The following is a 15079-nucleotide window of genomic DNA, read 5'->3' as shown; positions in this document are numbered from 1 at the left end:
AGGTCCTCCGCTTCTCCCTCCCGGCCCCCCTCCTCCCCTTCTCCCCGCCCCCACCCCATCCCAGTTCTCCTTTCCCATCGCCACCCCCCTTCCCACTCTCCCCGCCCAGGCCCCCGCCAACTCATCCCAATCCAAACCCTCCCCACCCCTTGCACCCTTCCCCCTCCCTCCCCTCCCTCGACAGCTGGTGCCAAGTGCGGCCTCTGGAACCCCCGCTCCGTTTTAAGTAAGATCCCTTTCATCCTGGACCTTTTCCTTTCCAGTTCTCTACTCCTCCTCGCCCTAACTGAAACATGGCTGTCGCCGGACGACACAGTCTCTTCTGCTGCTCTCTGCAGTGCAGGCCTCTTCTTCTCCCACTCCCCCAGACTCACCGGAAAAGGAGGAGGTGTCGGTTTCCTTCTCGCCCCCCAATGTCGCTTTTGCACTATCCCTCCTCCCCCTTCCCTTTCCTTCCCTTCCTTTGAAGCCCACATTATTCGCCTCTACCACCCCCTCCAGATTCTTGTAGCCGTCATCTACCGCCCTCCGGGCCCCACTTCCAACTTCTTTAACGACTTTGACCCCTTCCTCACATTCCTTCTCTCCTTCTCCATGCCCACTCTGATCCTCGGAGACTTCAATATCCACATGGATATCCCTAACGACTCCTCTGCCGCCCGCCTTCTATCTCTCCTTGACGCTGCCAACCTCTTCCTCCACCCCACCTCACCCACTCACCAACTTGGTCATACCCTCGACCTCATCATCTCCTACCGCTGCACTGTGTCCACCCTCACCAACTCTGTGATCCCTCTCTCTGATCATAATCTTCTCACCTGCCTCCTCACTCACACTCCTTTCCCCTGTAAATCCGTATTACTCCCTCACAGAGATCTCTGCTCTCTGGACCCCACCCATCTTTCGGAGCACCTCACACCCCACCTCGCCGCCCTCTCCTCTCTACCCAGTCTTGATGATCAGATTACTGCTCTCAACTCTACCCTTTCTACTCAGCTAGACTCGCTCGCTCCCCTATCCCTTCGCCACTCTCGCACCACTAACCCACAGCCCTGGATCACTGCCACTGTCCGCCTCCTTCGCTCTTATGCTCGAGCTGCCGAACGCTGCTGGCGAAAGTCTAAACACCATGCCAACCTCGTTCACTTCAAGTTTATCCTTTCCTGCCTTAACTCAGCCCTCTCTTCTGCCAGACAAAACTATTTCTCCTCCCTTATTGACACCCATGCCCATCACCCCCGCCAGCTCTTCCGTACATTCAACTCCCTTCTCAGGCCCCCGGTTCCTCCCCCTCCTCCTTCCCTCACCCCCAACGATCTGGCCTCCTACTTCATTAATAAAATTAAATCCATCAGGTCCGACCTCCCCAAAGTCTCTTCCCCCCTTTCTCCAACCCCCCGGCTCTCAACACTCTCTGCTACTCTCCCATCCTTCCCAGCGGTATCCTCAGAGGAACTCTCCTCCCTCCTCTCAAGTGCTACTCCGGCCACCTGTGCTTCTGACCCCATTCCCTCTCATCTTATGAAATCTCTCGCTCCATCCCTTCTCCCCTCCTTAACTTCCATCTTCAACCGCTCACTCTCCACTGGTTCCTTCCCCTCTGCCTTCAAACATGCCCATGTCTCTCCCATCCTAAAAAAACCCTCTCTTGACCCCACCTCACCTTCTAGTTATCGTCCCATATCCCTCCTACCATTCCTTTCCAAACTCCTTGAACGAGTTGTCTACACGCGCTGCCTAGAATTCCTCAACAACAACTCTCTCCTCGACCCCCTCCAGTCTGGCTTCCGTCCCCTTCATTCCACGGAAACTGCGCTCTCAAAGGTCACCAATGACCTCCTGCTTGCCAAATCCAACGGCTCATACTCTGTCCTAATCCTCCTCGACCTCTCAGCTGCCTTTGACACTGTGGACCACCCCCTTCTCCTCCACACGTTATCTGACCTTGGCTTCACAGACTCCGTCCTCTCCTGGTTCTCCTCTTATCTCTCCGGTCGTTCTTTCTCAGTCTCTTTTGCAGGCTCCTCCTCCCCCTCCCATCCTCTTACTGTGGGGGTTCCCCAAGGTTCAGTGCTTGGTCCCCTTCTGTTCTCAATCTACACTCACTCCCTTGGTGACCTCATTCGCTCCCACGGCTTCAGCTATCATCTCTACGCTGATGACACCCAGATCTACATCTCTGCCCCTGCTCTCTCCCCCTCTCTCCAGGCTCGCATCTCCTCCTGCCTTCAGGAGATCTCCATCTGGATGTCCGCCCGCCACCTAAAGCTCAACATGTCGAAGACTGAGCTCCTTGTCTTCCCTCCCAAACCTTGTCCTCTCCCTGACTTTCCCATCTCTGTTGACGGCACTACCATCCTTCCCGTCTCACAAGCCCGCAACCTTGGTGTCATCCTCGACTCCGCTCTCTCATTCACCCCTCACATCCAAGCCGTCACCAAAACCTGCCGGTCTCAGCTCCGCAACATTGCCAAGATCCGCCCTTTCCTCTCCATCCAAACCGCTACCCTGCTAATTCAAGCTCTCATCCTATCCCGTCTGGACTACTGCACTAGCCTTCTCTCTGATCTCCCATCCTCGTGTCTCTCTCCACTTCAATCCATACTTCATGCTGCTGCCCGGATTATCTTTGTCCAGAAACGCTCTGGACATATTACTCCCCTCCTCAAAAACCTCCAATGGCTACCGATCAATCTGCGCATCAGGCAGAAACTCCTCACCCTGGGCTTCAAGGCTGTCCATCACCTCGCCCCCTCCTACCTCACCTCCCTTCTCTCCTTCTACTGCCCAGCCCGCACACTCCGCTCCTCCACCACTAATCTCCTCACTGTACCTCGCTCTCGCCTGTCCCGCCGTCGACCCCCGGCCCACGTCATCCCCCGGGCCTGGAATGCCCTCCCTCTGCCCATCCACCAAGCTAGCTCTCTTCCTCCCTTCAAGGCCCTGCTGAGAGCTCACCTCCTCCAGGAGGCCTTCCCAGACTGAGCCCCTTCTTTCCTCTCCCCCCTCGTCCCCCTCTCCATCCCCCCGTCTTACCTCCTTCCCTTCCCCACAGCACCTGTATATATGTATATATGGTTGTACATATTTATTACTCTATTTATTTATTTTACTTGTACATTTCTATCCTACTTATTTTATTTTGTTGGTATGTTTGGTTCTGTTCTCTGTCTCCCCCTTTTAGACTGTGAGCCCACTGTTGGGTAGGGACTGTCTCTATGTGATGCCAATTTGTACTTCCCAAGCGCTTAGTACAGTTCTCTGCACATAGTAAGTGCTCAATAAATACGATTGATTGATTGATTGATTGATCTTGGAATGGAAGGTTGCTGTCCATTCTGATTCTACATGCAGTATATGAGTTTACTAGATATTGGGGGGAGATTGTATGCCTGCAATCAGGAGAGCAATGGAACAGATTGTAAAACTGAATTGTTCCCATGATCTAGCCTTGATACAAGGTGTGATGAGTCAGAGGAGGACACATCCTTCATTCTCACTCTCCACCCATCTCTATTTCACTTTTATCTCTTCTCATCCCCCACACTTAAACAAATTGACAACACAAATGAATGGCCTGTAGCAACTTTACACCTAGTAGCAGGAGCATTGATTATGGTATCATTTTCTTATCAGCTGATCCATGGTGGTGGTGTGGGAAGGTGGATAAAGTCCTGGGACAGGAGCCAGGAAGCCACAGTGGCTCTGTGTTCATCCTGATTCTGCTCTTCAGCCAATAAATTGTAATTATGGTGTGTCTACTCTGAGCGGAGCAAAAAGGACCTGGGTTCTAATCTCGTTTCTGCCGCTTGTTTGTTGTGAGTCCTTAGGCAGGTCACTTGGGCAAGAGCCACAGTTAACTCATCTGTAAAATGGAACTAAAACTGTGAGCCCCATATGGGACATGGACTGTGTCCAAACTGATTATCTTTTATCTACCCCAGCGTTCAGTTCAGTGCCTGGCACATAGAAAGTGCTTAACAAATGCCCTTAAATTAAAAAAGAAAGATAAAAAACAGAGACTATAATAGAAAGAGGAGTTCCAGTCTCCATTTTCAGGGAACTTACAATCCAGTGAAGACAAAAAATGTTTTAAAAATAATGGGAGCAGGAAAAAGAAAAACGCTAATATTGTTGATAACAGTGAGTGGGAATAGTTCTGGCTTCATACATGCATTAGTAAGACAATGGAGTGAGGATTCTCCATCTATTGGGGAGGAACTGCGGGACATTGGGAAGGAGGGAGGGCGTAGAAATTCAGGCACCACATGGAAATGATGCTAGAATGAAAAGAGACTGAGAGAGGAACTCAGTGACTCTGGATGAAGGATGCTGGTTCTTGGGGTCTCCAAGGTGAAACGCTCTAGATCAAGGGTTTGGACGAACTTCCGTAAATGTCATATAGCAAAGGATGGGTGATTAATTTGTCTCTCCCTTGGGGCAGATCAGTCTCTGAAGCTGGCAATGAAAGGTAGGATAACTCTTTATTTACTATGGTATTCATTGAGCGCTTACTAACAGCATGGGGCAGTGGATAGAGCACAGGCCTGGGAGTCAGAAGGTCATGGGTTCTAATCCTGGCTTCGACACGTCTTCTTTGTGACCTTAGGCAAATCACTTTACTTCTCTGTGCCTCAGTTACATCTTCTGTAAAATGGGGGTTAAGACTATGAACCCCACGTGGGACAGTGACTGTGTCCAACCCAATTTGCTTGTATCCACCCCAGAGCTTGCCTGGCTCACAATAAGAACTTAACAAATACCGTAATCCTAATTGTTATTGTTATTATGTCAACCACTGTTCTAAGTGTTAGGGCAGATACAAAGTAATCAAATTGGACACAATCCTTATTCCCACATGTGCTGACATTCTAATTCAGAGAGGGAACATCTAATGAATCCCCATTTCACAGTTGAGGAAACTGAGGCCCAGTGAAGTGACTTGCTCAAGGTCACATGGCAGACAAGAAGCAGAGCCAGGATTAGAACCCATGTCCCCTGACTCCCAGGCTTTTTCCACTAGGCTATGCAGCTTCTCTAAATAAGAAATGGCATTGGCCAAGGTACACAAATATGCTGTAATGTTTATATAAAATATATGCTAAGGGTAGTTGTTTTATTGGTATGGACAGGAAAAGAGGAGGTTAATTGAAGGGTGCTTTGTGAAAGTGGTGGGATTCAGGAGGGGTCTGCAAACGGGGAGCAAATGGTAGATTTGGAAGGCGGGGGGGGTGAGGTCCAGGCAAGAGGGATTCTTGCCTTTACTGTTTCAGTTTGGGCAAAATACTTAATAGCTCTGAGTTCGGGACACTCTCAATATCTGAAGCTAATGGTTCTCTTTGCCAGATATTGAGTGTTTAAAAAGTGTTGCATTTCTCAGATGAAAACTGTAAACCACAAATTTTCAAATTTTCTCACAGTCCAACCTAGTGAAAAGATCCCGATATGGCATTTACCATTACTCTCAGGGCAGAAAATTCCATAAACTGACACGATCCAGCCCTAGATAGTTTCTGATCTAGAAACAATACTGTGTACATAACTAACACCCTGTAATTAATAAGAGCAAATCCTTCTTGTGCTTAAAGCTTACACTGCTGGTTCTATGGGACTGTTGCTTAGGTAAGGAAACAAAGTAAAACGAATGGGCATTTACTTTTATAAGGCAGATGAACTCACCAGAACTAAGGTAATGTTGGCTGGCACTGTTGGCAGAGAGCATTTTGGGCCTTTCTAGCTCCCATCCTGTCACTTTCTTCTGTCAACGTCTCCACCTTCCAGTCTCACCCCAACCCAAGAGGAACTCCGAGAAATCGCTCAAGTCCCCAGCAGTTTGGCAGTTTTCAGAGTCTAGAAAGGTAGGTAGTCACCAACTAGTCAATCAGTGGTATTTATCGAGCACTTACCGTGTACAGCATACTAAGTGATCGGGAAAGAACAGTATAACAGAGTTGGTAGACATGTTGTTCTACCCACAAGGAGTTTACAGTCTAGAGGGGTGACAGACAGTAATACAATTAAATTATGGATCAGTGGAAATGTATAAAAGTGCTGTGGGGCTGAGGGTGGGGTGAATATCAAGTGCTTAAAGGGTACAGGTCCAAGTGCATAGGTGCATAGGTGACAGAAGGGCAAGGGAGTCAGGGAAAAGAGGACTTAATCAGGGGAGGGCTCTGGGAGGACCAAGACTTTTTTCTGGTATTTGGTAAGTGTTTACTATGTGCCAGGAACTGTACTAAGCACTCGGGTAAATACACGGTAATCAGGTTGGACTCAGTCCATGTCCCACATGGGACTCGAACTCTTAATCCCCGTTTTACAGATGAGGTGACTGAGATGCAGAGAATTTGAGTGACTTGCCCAAGGTCACCCAGCAGACAAGTCGCAGGATAGGGATTAGAATCCAGGTCCTTTGGATTCTCAAGCCCGGGCTCTATCCACTAGGCCATGCTGTTTCTCTCGAACTCTTGATATGCAGCTCTCAGACAAATGGATAACAGAGACAGTCAGAAGGTTGTTGCTTTTACCCCCGAGCATTTAGATCCTACCTCTCAGACCTGACTCCTGTTTCCTATCGGGCATTTAGCTACACTTTCAATCAACGGTATTTGTTGACTGCTTACTGTGTGCAGAACCGTAAGCCCTTGGGAGAATAGAAGAGGATAAGTGGACCTGATCCCTGTGTTCAAGGAGCTTACAAAGCAATAGGGGTGACCATATTGAAATACATCACAGGTAGGAGAAGCAACCAGGTATAAAGATTGCTACACAAGCGTGTGGGGGCAAGAGGGCTTGGAATCAATCAATCAGTAAATCGGTGCTATTTATTGGGTGCTTACTATCTGCAGAGTACTGTACTAAGTCCTTGGGAGAGTACATGGGAAGACTAGCAAAGGGTCAGCAGTGATGAAAGTGAAGCCCAATGGATACACTACCGTAGAGAATATTTAACTTCTAAAAACAGTTACATTTAAGTGGGCAAAAAATTGCTTTGTACTTTGTATATGTTAGGAAGAGATTACCAATTGCAAGCAAACAGCCACTGGCTTTGATTAATTTAAGAATATAGAACTGTGTTCTAAAGTGACTTTGTCTCTGTCACTTTAGATAATAAATTTCCTGCACTACAGAAAACCTGGGCTCCCCTTCTCGGTATTCTCAGCTCTGCCTTCTCACTCTTCCCACATATAAGCACTATTGATAGGCTGCCACAGTAATAGGAGGCAGATTCAATAACTATAGCTTCTAAAATCAGCTATAAATAATGATTCTAAAATAATTTCAAAAAATATATCTCCCGAATATGAATGGGAGTCAAATCACTAGGTAATTAAAATCACTTCTTTAGTGAAGTCAAATCAGTATGACCACCTTGTGACTTTCGCTCCAACAGTACAATCCATCAATTAGTGGCTTTTATGGAGCACTTGCTGTGTGCAGAGCAATGTATTAAATGCTTGGGAGAGTACAATGCAACAGAGTTGGTAGACCCGTTCCCCAGACATGCTCCCTGCCTACAAGGAATACAGAGAATTGTGGGGCTCCATAAAACTGTAAAACAGCCCTTTACCTCAGAGAATAATTAAACTTCTTGAATTTTTACAGCCCTTTAATCTTTCCCAAGCACTTTCACATACACTTGTTCATCTTGGCTCACCTGTTGAGGCAGGTATTACTATTCCTATTTTCAGAATTGAGGCCTAGAGAAGATAAATCATTTACTCAAGGTAATAGAGCAGGCCAGTGTAAGAGCTGGGGATCAACCCAAGTCCTCTAACTCCTAGACACCTGGTCTCTAACGCACATCCTGGTTGGACTTGAACTCTCCCTCTCCATGCCAACTGTTATGGAGAATGCACAGGTTCTTGCTTCCAGTCAACCCACTCTATTACATTCTGGCCCACCTACCCTTGGGGAATCAATCAATCGTTGTTACTGAGCACTTACTATGTGCAGAACACTGTACTAAGTTTTTGAAAGAGTACAATATAACAATATAACAAACACAATTCGAGCCACAAATTCTCAGCCAAGGAAATGTTACCTCTTTCATATCTTCCTCTTTCCCAAATCTGCATAGGGATAAACCACCCGCTTTAAGTGTAAACTCCTTGTCTACCAACTCTATCATAGTGTACTCTCCCAAGCTCTACTGCACACAGTAAGGTGATCAATAAATATCACAGATTGATTGCCAGCAGAAGCTGTTGAGTAGTCAAATGTGATTTCCAACTAGTCCAACTCTCTGATGGCCTTGATGGGGAATATTTCTGCCCAATCACAATGGGATGGTATTAAGTTTTAAGTTCCAGGTCACTCTCAGAAGTAGACTAGCCACTGTTATTCCACGCTTTCAGTAATAACTCAAGAGTCACTTGCCATAGGATTAAAAGAAAAAGTTTCAACTTTTTGTCCTCTCATTTTCCAAGATGCTTTTGTTACGCTAAGTTACTGGTGAAATAAAAACAGCTCAATTCTATGCAGACAGTCTGTGGAGTTAAGCTTTTTCTATTGCCTTTCTCGGAGGCATTCATTGTCACATAAAACCCCGCACATGGATTTTATTGCATCATGTAAACTTAATTGGTCCACCCCTCAAAATCATCTTTTAAGTAAGTGAGGAGTTCCACTCTTAATTAATCCAATAAAGCATTTCTCTAAGATGTAGGTTGAGCTAAATTGTTGGCAAAGGAACATGCAGGGCCGGGCCAATTATTGAGTTAGTTACAGCACATATGACTCAAGGACCCCTATGTCGCTTTTTATTCCCTTAGCAGTAAGAGCCCAGCAGTGTGGGGTGGCCATTGCTGTATTTGTTGCCATTTCCTGCTTTTCATTCAAGTGGTTTGTTTCCATTTTTAAACCCCACTCAAGCTTATGGATTTTAGAGTGAGGTTATTGGAAAGAACACCAAAGGTTGGTATGCTGAGTGGCTCCCCTAGAACCCTAAAACTTCAAACCTGCACCCAGAGCTACAAGCTAAGCCCTCATTATAAGCCACTCTCCTGAATCCTCGATGGTCCCCCAGACCTGCTGTTTGTCTCCTCTAGAAAGCTTGATGGGTAGGACTGTGAAGAAGGAGAAAAGCATTCTGGGTCATGCTCTAGTAATACATTGATTAATAATAATAGTAATAATATGAATAATAATTTTGTTATTTGTTCAGCATTTTATATGTGCCAGACACCATACTAAGTGCTGGGATAGATACAAGCAAATCAATTTGGACCCAGTCCATGTCCCACATGGGGCTTACAGTCATAATCCCCATTTTGCAGATGAGATAACTGAGGCACAGAGAAGTGAAGTGATTTGCCCAAGGTCACGCAGCACACAAGTGACAGAGCTGGGATTAGAACCCAGGTCCTTCTGACTCCTGGGCCCGTGCTCTAGCCACAAGAACTTCTCAAACAGGATCATTTTCTTATGATCCTTTTGGAAGGATGCTATACTGAGGTATTCTTTTTCTCCCAACCTGGGGATGCAGCTTGACCTAACAGAAAGATGGAAAGAAGATAGGACTGGGAGTCAGGATACCTGAGTTTTAGTCCCAGTACCAGCGCTTGCCTGCTGGGTGACCTTGGAGATGTCATTTAGCCTCTCTGTGCCTCAGTTACTTAATCTGAAAATGGGGATTACATATTTGCTCTCTTCCATTTAGAGTAGGAACCCTATGTTGGATAGGGATTATATCCGATTTGATTCTATTACATAAACCCTAGCATTTAGTAAGTGCATGATATTTAGTTATTGTTTCATATATTTTGTTATTATCATAATTATTACTCTGTGAAAAGTGAGGGTGAGAGAGGAGGTGATCATTTGTGCCTAGACAGTTGTTATAATGTACTCTCCCAAATGCTCAGTACAGTTCTTTGCACACAGTAAGTGTCAATAAGTGCAATTGAATGAAGTAAGAGGGAATAATGATCCTAGCATTAATCATATTTGTACTGTTCACAAGGAGGAGTGAGGCCTAGTGGAAAGAGCACAGGCCTAGGAGTCAGAAGGATCTGGATTCTAATCCATGCTCTGCCACTTGTCTGCTGTGTGACCTTGGAAAGTCACCTAACTTTTCTGTGCCACAGTTACCTCATCTGTAAAATAGGAATTAAGACTCTGAGCCCTATTTGGGACAGGGACTGTTTCTAATCTAATTATCCTGTACCTGCCCCAGCACAGTGCCTGGAACATAGTAAGAACTTAACAAATATCAATTTTTTTTTTAAAAAAGAGTGTGGAGTGCCCCAGTTTCCTCATATGAAAAAAGGAAAAGCCCAAGCAATCATCCAAACCTGGATGGGTTGGAGAGAGAGCCCCATTCGGAGGGGAGGGACGACTTTCATTCATTCATTCAATCGTATTCATTGAGTGCTTACTGTGTGCAGAGCACTGTACTAAGTGCTTGGGAAGTACAAGTTGGCAACATATAGAGATGGTCCCTACCCAATAATGGGCTCACAGTCTAGAAGGGGGAGACAGACAACAAAACAAAACATGTAGACAGGTGTCAAAATCATCAGAACAAATAGAATTTTAGCTATATGCACATCATTAACAAAATAAATAGAATAGTAAATATGTACAAGTAAAATAGTAATAAATCTGTACAAATATATACAAGTGCTGTGTGGAGGGGCTGGAGGGAGGGAGGGGATGGGGAGAAGGAGAGGAAAAAGGGGGCTCAGTCTGGGAAGGCCTCCTGGAGGAGGTGAGCTCTCAGTAGGGTTTTGAAGGGAGGAAGAGAGCTAGCTTGGCGGATGTGTGGAAGGAGGGCATTCCAGGCCAGGGGAAGGATGTGGGCCAGGGGTCGATGGCGGGACAGGCAAGAACAAGGCACAGTGAGGAGGTTAGTAGCAGCGGAGTGGAGGTGCGAGCCGGGCTGGAGAAGGTGAGAAGGGAGGTGAGGTAGAATGGGGTGAGGTGATGGAGAGCCTTGAAGCCGAGAGAGAGGAGTTTTTGCTTGATTTGTAGGTTGACAGACAACCACCGGAGATTTTTGAGGAGGGGAGTGACATGCCCAGAGCATTTCTGTACAAAGATAATCCAGGCAGCAGAGTGAAGTATAGAATGAAGCGGGGAGAGACAGGAGGATGGGAGATCAGAGAGGAGGCTGATGCAGTAATCCAGTCGGGATAAGATGAGAGATTGAACCAGCAAGGTAGCGGTTTGGATGGAAAGGAAAGGGCGGATCTTGGTGATGTTGAGGAGGTGAGATGGGCAGGTTTTGGTGACGGATTGGATGTGTGGGGTGAATGAGAGGGTGAAGTCGAGGATGACACCAAGGTTGTGGGCTTGTGAGTCGGGAAGGATGATAGTGCCGTCTACAGTGATGGGAAAGTCAGAGAGAGGACAGGGTTTGGGAGGGAAGATAAGGTGCTCAGTCTTGGACATACTGAGTTTTAGATGGCGGGCAGACATCCAGACTTACACATCAGGGATTTTTCACACCTGGGTGGTTGTTGTGGCTTGATGGGCCTTTGGTGCTCAAGAATGAAAATAAAACACATAGCTGGTCAGGGACATGGGCAAGTGCCAGCTCAACACTGGCAACCCTGATGTGATAATCTAAGGGTCATAGTGAGGTGCAGAATTGGGGTCCATGTAGGCTCAAATTGAATCTTTTTCTTTTGTCTTCAATGTTAGCACACCTGATATTTCATTAGTTTGCTGTTATAATTTTATCTGTAATTTTTACTACCAATGGAGCCATAATCCTAGTCTGTCTCAGCAGATATACACACACCTGCATCCTATTTATGATTATGCACACTGGTCAGAAGACAGAGGGTGTCGGATTTCAGACTTTATTTGCCAGAATTTGTGCCTAGAAGATTTACAGCAGCAGGAATGAAATGATTCCCTTTCAATCTTGTACTTTAACTTCCTCATAACTCCCTGGAAATCCTCCATTTTGGGGTATTCAATCCTGGTTTTGAGCTGGAGGAGAACAAATCAGGAGTGTCTTTGGCCTGACAACTTAAGGGGCCCACAGATTTGGCATTCGGTCATGGAAATTGGTGATCAATCAGTGGTATTTATTTAGTGGTATTCTGCTTGCTGTGTGCATTCATTCATTCATTCATTCATTCATTCAATCGCAGAACACAGTAAGCAGTGTGGCTTAGTGGAAAGACAGGCTTGGGAATCAGAGGATGTGGGTTCTAATCCCAGCTCTGCCACTTGTCTGCTGTGTGACCTTGGGTTTAACTTAACTTCTCTGTGCCTCAATTACTCTATCTGTAAAATGGGGATTAAAAGTGTAAACCCCACGTGGGACAACCTGCTTACCCTATATCTATCCCAGCACTTAGAACAGTGCTTGGCACATATTAAGCACTTAACAAATAACATAATTATTATTAATAATTAGTACATGCTTTGGAGAGTACAACATAACAAAGTTAGTAGACAAGTCCCTTGCCCATAAGGAGCTTTCAGGCTAGAGGGAGAGACAGACATTAAAATAAATTATGGTTATGTACATAAATTCTGTGGGGCTGAGGGTCAGGTGAATATCAGTTGCTTAAGGGGGACAGCTCCAAGTGCCCAGGTAACACAGGGGAGGGAGGGAGTAGGGAAAATGAGGCCTTAGTAGAGGAAGGCTTCTTGGAGGAGATGTGATTTTAATAAGGCTTTGAAGATAAGGAGAGTGGTGGTCTGTTGTATACAAAGCAGGAGGGAGCTTGTTGGTCTGTTGTATATGAAGCGGGAGGGAGTTCCATGACAGAGGGAGGATACAGGCAAGGAGTCAGCTGTGAGATAGACGAGATCACGCCCAGCCTGAATTCTCTCTGAGATCATATTGTGTCCTCCCGAGAAATTTCAGCTAGGACTAGAGGGTAGTAGTGGTGTGGTTTCTGGATGTTCAGAGGGCTGGGAAGATCATGGAGTCAAAACAGAGCTTCCCTGACTAAGGCTTCATCTCTCCTATTCTCTCTCCCTTCTGTGTCGCCTATACACTTAGGTCTGTAATAATAATAATAATAATAATAATGGCATTTAAGCACTCTGTGCCAAGCATTGTTCAAAGTATTGGGCTGGATACAAGATAATCAGGTTGTCCCATGTGGGGCTCGAAGTCTTAATCCCCATTTTACAGATGTGGGAACTGGGGCACAGAGAAGTTAAGTGACTTGCCCAAAGTCACACAGCTGACAAGTGGTGGAGTCAAGATTAGAACCCCTGGCCTCTGACTCCCAAGCCCTCGATCTTTCCACTAAGCCATGCTGCTTCTCCCTTAAAGTACTTGACAGTCACCTCAACATCAGCCCTACAGGGCTTAGTGAGTACATATAAAATTATTTAAGTACGTTACGGAGATATACATTATCCCTGTAATGTATTTTAATGCCTATCTCCTCTCCTGGACTGTAAGCTCCTTGTGGACAGGGAGTCTACCTACCAACTCTCTTACATTGTCCTCACCCAAACTCTGAGTACAGTGCTCTGCAGAGAGTAAGTGTTTAAGCACTCAGGAAATACCATTAATTGATTTATTGGAGGGATAAATCAGAGAGCCCAAGTAATTGTATTGGGGTGCAGAGATCTGTGGGTGTTTCCAGAGCAAATTGCAATCTTTTTCACAAACACCTTTCCCCCACCATAGAAAACCAGTTTGCAGAAATGTTACTGCTGGCCTTCTGCATGTCCAAGCTAGTTTCCAATAATAATAATAATAATAATAATGGCATTTATTAAGCGCTTACTATGTGCAAAGCACTGTTCTAAGCGCTGGGGAGGTTACAAGGTGATCAGGTTGTCCCACGGGGGGCTCACAGTTTTAATCCCCATTTTACAGATGAGGTAACTGAGGCCCAGAGAAGTGAAGTGACTTGCCCAAGGTCACACAGCTGACAATTGGAGGAGCTGGGATTTGAACCCATGACCTCTGACTCCAAAGTCTGTGCTCTTTCCACTGAGCCACGCTGCTTCTTCCAATGAGGATAACACCCTGAACGTTATGCCTCCCCTTCTCTAAAGCCTCAGAAAATTTGAATGTTTCAAACTATCAAATTCATCTAGTAAGTGGAAGTAAGAGTGGAATGCCTTGGTGTTGGCTCAGTTAGAAAGAAGGAGGAAATGGGAGTGAAATAGGCTTGGGTTGCCCTAAGCATGACCTGTGTCTTGTTGAGCGTCAGCCTTCATCTTGGCAAATCAGGCAGCTGCAAGCGTAGTGCTCTCAGACCAACAGCAAATTTGGGGTGAAAGATGTTCATCGGCAAGGAGTGCTGTCATCTGTGGCTTCCGACTTAGAGAGTGAATCTGTCCAAGTGTGAGCATTTCAAAATGTGTTTGTGCCATGACCTTTGTCTCTCCCTTGCAGATGCTAATTGTGCCTGATTCCAGAAGGCCTTTTTTCCATTCAGCTCAGAGTGCTTTAGAGATTCTACTTAATTCATCCTCTCCACATGGATGTAGATATTATTAATGGGACCCTTGGCCTCTCTCCAGCGTGGAATTCCCTCCCCCTTCATATCTGACAGAACACCACTTACCCCATCTTCAAAATCACATCTCCTCTCAGAAGCTTTCCCTGAGTGACCTCTTGTCCCGTTACCCGACCCCATTATCCCTCCCTTCTGGGTTTCCTATACACTAGGATACATACCTCCTTAAGCCCACTGATAACCCCCACAACCCTCCCAGAACACTCGTAATAATTGTGATATTTGGTAAGAGTTTACTATGTGCCAAGCATTGTACTAAGCACTGGGGTAGGTACAGGATAATCAGGTTCCATGTGGGGCTCGCAATCTAAGCAGGAGGAAAAGCAGGTTTTGAATCCCCTGTTTGCGGTTGAGGAAACGGGGGCCCAGAGAAGTTGAGTGACTTACCCAAGGTCACACAGCCAGTAAGTGGCAGAGCTGAGATTTGAACACAGATCCTCTACTCCCAGGTTCTTTCCACTAGGCAACACCACTTCTCTATGAAAATATCTTTGTACTCTTTTGCTTCCACCTGCAATTTATTTTACTGTCTGTTTCCCCCACTAGACTGTAAGCTCCCAATGCACAGGAATCACATCTACAAACTCCAATGATCTCTCTCAAATGCTTGATATAGTGCTGTACACACA

At 46.0% G+C, this 15079-nt stretch overlaps 1 protein-coding gene across 2 annotated transcripts in view; it reads left to right on the top strand.

The window, feature by feature from the left end:
• Nucleotides 1-15079, top strand: part of SLCO3A1 (solute carrier organic anion transporter family member 3A1) — a 344892-nt gene that overhangs the window by 74515 nt on the left and 255298 nt on the right. The gene's annotated exons all lie outside the window — the stretch shown is intronic.

Source organism: Tachyglossus aculeatus, chromosome 5, assembly GCF_015852505.1.
Source record: "Tachyglossus aculeatus isolate mTacAcu1 chromosome 5, mTacAcu1.pri, whole genome shotgun sequence".
NCBI lineage: Eukaryota > Metazoa > Chordata > Mammalia > Monotremata > Tachyglossidae > Tachyglossus > Tachyglossus aculeatus.
The sequence above is the reverse complement of the archived record's forward strand: the minus strand, read 5'-3'. Positions and strand labels throughout refer to the sequence as shown.